Source organism: Eptesicus fuscus, chromosome 14 (assembly GCF_027574615.1).
Source record: "Eptesicus fuscus isolate TK198812 chromosome 14, DD_ASM_mEF_20220401, whole genome shotgun sequence".
In the NCBI taxonomy this organism is placed as follows: domain Eukaryota; kingdom Metazoa; phylum Chordata; class Mammalia; order Chiroptera; family Vespertilionidae; genus Eptesicus; species Eptesicus fuscus.
The window spans coordinates 1,934,986-1,939,024 of record NC_072486.1 but is presented as its reverse complement, the minus strand read 5'-3'; the positions used below and the strand labels follow the sequence as shown (position 1 = coordinate 1,939,024).

Here is a 4,039-nt window from a genome sequence, read left to right as displayed (position 1 = left end):
TCAGGTATGAACTGCTTTGTAGTCTGGCAGCTCTTCCCAGGGAGAGAAATTTCTCAAGCTGCACATGAAGCCACAACGTGTAGAGGGTCCTTTGCGAGTGAAAGACGCGCCTGTGAAGAACAACAAACGAACAAAACCTCTCCATTCTGTGCCAAGGAACGTTTATTTATTCCTCCTCACATTCCTGCCAGGGGCCACCAGGGAGGCCTTGTCGGAGAGACCTCTACCACCGTGTTCCCACTCTAGGGAAGGCGGGACCGAGTGAAAACCATAAAAACAAAAACAAAGTATGAAATAAGAGGAAAGTTTGAGAGTGTTGAATCCTTCATTTCTTCCCCAGTGCACTTGGGGTGCCACAGGAAAGAGAAAGGTGACCCGTTAGAGGGTTAGAGACGTGGGAGAGAATTAAATCGGAGCATGGCTTGAATGAAGAGTTCTGGGGTTAGTTAGCTGGAGGGAAGACAGCACCCCTGGGCAGCAATCCAAGCGCAGAATAATGGCTGTTGTAGGAAGTGAAAGTAATAATGTGAAAAGCGACGTGCTATGTGGTAGCGCTCAGTACACCTGCTGTGCGCATCGTCTCATTCAAGGCTCACAGTAACCTTCTGAGAAAGAGGTGGCGTCTGTCCTGTTATATGAAGGCGGCAGTGACTTAGGGAAGTGGGTAGAGTTAAGAGCCAATGTGTTTAGTTCCTCTGATGCACTGCCTTCACCTTTGACTTCAGAGATAGATGTGGCGACACATTGAACGTTGGCATAACAGGAGCGGACCTGGCAGAAGCAGAGCGGTCAGGAAGGACAGCTGATGCTTCCAGTGAGGCAGAGGGAGCCGAGCAGTGGGTCAGAGTGCACGGCGTTTTCACGGGTGAGTGTCCTCTGGAAAGAGGGATGGGGACGGGGGATGATTGAGAGTCGGGAGACAACGGTTCTTCCCCGTCCCCTCCCCCTCGTCTATCGGAGGTGCAATGTGCGACGGCCCCTTCTCCATGTTGTGCTTCCTGCTTCCCAGACATCCAGTGAGGTCAGCCTAGGTGGCTGCTTCAAGTTCTCCAGTTAAAAATCAGTATCCCTGGGCACTAACTTGTGCAAATGATGAGTAAGGCTGATTGGGGGTGAGTGGCAAGAAATTGGAATTCCCCTACGTATTCAGGTTTTTATCTCCTAACTAGAGGCCAGGGTCGCTCGGCCTGGCCAATGATCAGGGCTGACTTTGCCAAAGAAAGTTTAGGGACCGGCCGACTGGGTGGAGGGACTGTGGGAGGTTGGCCGGCCGCGGGAAGTTGGCTGTGGGAGCACACTGACCACCAACGGGCAGCTCCTGCATTGAGCGTCTGCCCCCCGGTGGTCAGTGTGCATCATAGTGACCGGTTGATCGGTCGTTGGGTCGTTCGGTCGTTCGTCTCTTAGGCTTTTATATATATAGATTGCTGCACCAGCCCACCCCCAACCTCCGGGCTTCTTCCTTCCTGGCATCCAGCAGAGGCTCCATTCAACACCCTGGAGGCGAGGGCTTCTGGTGACAGTTTTAAGATCCGTGGCCCGGATTGGGCTGCCCTAGCTCTAGCCTTTTGCCTGTCCTCTGCTCCCTCCCCTCTGTGAGGACGCCTTTACACTCCAGCTCTTTTCCTATCTTCTTGTTTTCCGCTTTTGATGTCGTCCCCACTGTGATCGCGCCTCTGTGTGCACGGAGGCACAGTGACATCTGCATTTTGACCCTGTGTCCAGCAGGAGCTCCTTCCCTGCTTCTCATGGGAACAGGAAGTTAGCACAGGCAGGAATGTTATGTTTTGGTTCTACTCAGTTTTCTTTGAATGATTAAGACTAAATAGTTCTGCCCTGACAGGTTTGGCTCAGTGGATAGAGCGTCAGCCTGTAGACTGAAGGGTCCCAGGTTCAATTCCTGTCAAGGGCATGTACCTTGGTTGCAGGCACATCCCCAGTAGGGGGTGTGCAAGAGGCAGCTGATCGATGTTTCTCTCTCATCGATGTTTCTAACTCTCTATCCTTCTCCCTTCCTCTCTGTAAAAAATAAATGAAATATATTAAAAATAAATAAAAAGACTAAGTAGTTCCGCCCTGACCGGTTTGGCTCAGTGGTTAGAGCATCGGCCTGCGAACTGAAGGGTCCCGGGTTTGATTCCAGTCAAGGGCATGTACCTTGGTTGTGGGCACATCCCCAGTAGGGGGTGTGCAGGAGGCAGCTGATCGATGTTTCTGACTCTCTATCCCTCTCCCTTCCTCTCTGTAAATAAAAAAATCAATAAAATATATTTTTTTAAAAAAATACTAAATAGTTCCAATCATGGAACTATTGAATTGAACAGTAATGATTGTTTTTTTCCTATTGGTTCATGTTGCTCCTAGATGACCTCACACTATCTGGATGTGGAACACACACACACACACACACACACACACACACACACACACACCTCCCATCTCCTATTAGTAAAATAATGTCTATTGTGCTCACTAGTGAAGGGAACATCTGTAGCCACAGAGTCAGCCAACATTAGCGAATATATTAGTCAGCTAAGGCTGCCAAAACAAAATACCAAATAATGGGTGATTTTAACATCAGAAATTAATGTTCTGCCGTGTCGGCATGGCTCAGTGTTTGAGCGTCAACCTATGAACCAGGCGGTCATGGTTCGATTCCAGTCAGGGCACAAGCCCGGGTTGTGGGCTAGATCCCCAGTGTGGGGCATGCAGGAGGCAGCCAATCCATGATTCTCTCTCATCATTGATGTTTCTCTCTCTCTCTCCCTCCCTCTCCCTTCCTCTCTGAAATCAATAAAAATATATTTTTAAAAAAGAAATTAATGTTCTCACAGTTCCGGGTGTTGGCAGGGCTGGTTTCTCTTGAGGCCTCTCTCTTTGGCTTGTAGACAACTATCTTCCCACTGTGTCCTCACACGGCCTTTGCTCTGTGTGCAGGACCCCTGGTGTCTCTTCGTTTTCTAATAAGGATTAAAGTACTATTAGGCAAGGGCCCCACCTTTATGACTTCATTTAACCCTAATTACTCCTGGAAAGCCACGATTTCTAAATATAGCCACACTAGGAGTTAGGTCTTCAACACATGAACTGGGGGAGACACAATTCAATCTGTAACATTCTAACGTCTGTACTCCCACCCCCAAATCCATATCCTTCTTACTTGCCGAGAATCATGGACCTTTAATCTTCAAGACACTGGTATCCCAGGAGAAGTTAACTAGTATTTCCTGACTAAAGGGTTCTCCGGTCAACCAGATTTGGGAAACCCTGAATACTCAATTTCTTTTTCGGGAATTACTTATCAAAGGCTCTATTATTTTTTTGGCAATACAGATTTTTTTTTCCACTTTTTTAAAACTCAATTTTACCCAAACTTAATTTGCCACAGCTTATTATTTTACAGAACATTTAATAACATGTAAAGAGATGTTAGTGTTTTCTTGGTCATTAAGAAAGGATTTACTCCAATTTCCCCTAATGTCATGCTGTCTAGTATCTAGACTTGTTACCAAGTAAGATGACTGCATTTTTGGTCTGCTTAGACTGCTCGAAAATTTTTTCAAATTCAAAAGAACTCCATGTCTATAAGGCTTCCAGAAATTCTAGTTCTCTACAACGGAGCCCAATAGCACGAGTCTGCTCTCTCTTTCTAAGCAGATCTCTTCAGATATGTAAAGGCAGCTCTAGCGTCCCTAAAAAGGCCTTTTTACTCCAGATTGCCCACCTCAGCTTCTTCATAGCATGTAGTCCTGTGAGTCCTCCCTGCCCTGACATATTAACATAGCGTTACTTAGCAACAGTGCAACACAGTCACAATCAGCCTCATCGCTTCTCTTCTCTGTCCCAGTTCCCCTCCCTGCAGGTTCACAGATGACAAGACAGACAAGGACTCTACTTCTTGGAACTTACTTTCTTGTGAATGAAAAGAAAACATAATCTAATGATGTAGTAAATGATTTCATATGTTGACAAGTATTCAAAAGAAAATATACCATGGTATTGGGCTAGAGAATGACATGGATTTAGGGGACAAATTAGA

The 4,039-nt window shown here is 46.6% G+C and overlaps 1 long non-coding RNA gene across 1 annotated transcript; it reads right to left on the bottom strand.

Annotated features, from left to right (window-relative positions):
- Positions 1 to 271: 271 nt before the first annotated feature.
- Positions 272 to 3,754, bottom strand: LOC114233682 (uncharacterized). The gene is made up of 3 exons (XR_008558115.1): positions 3,725 to 3,754; positions 2,833 to 2,960; positions 272 to 771 (listed from the first exon to the last, which is right to left on the bottom strand). It is a non-coding gene; the product is annotated as an uncharacterized LOC114233682 (long non-coding RNA).
- Between the last annotated feature and the right edge of the window lie 285 nt (positions 3,755 to 4,039).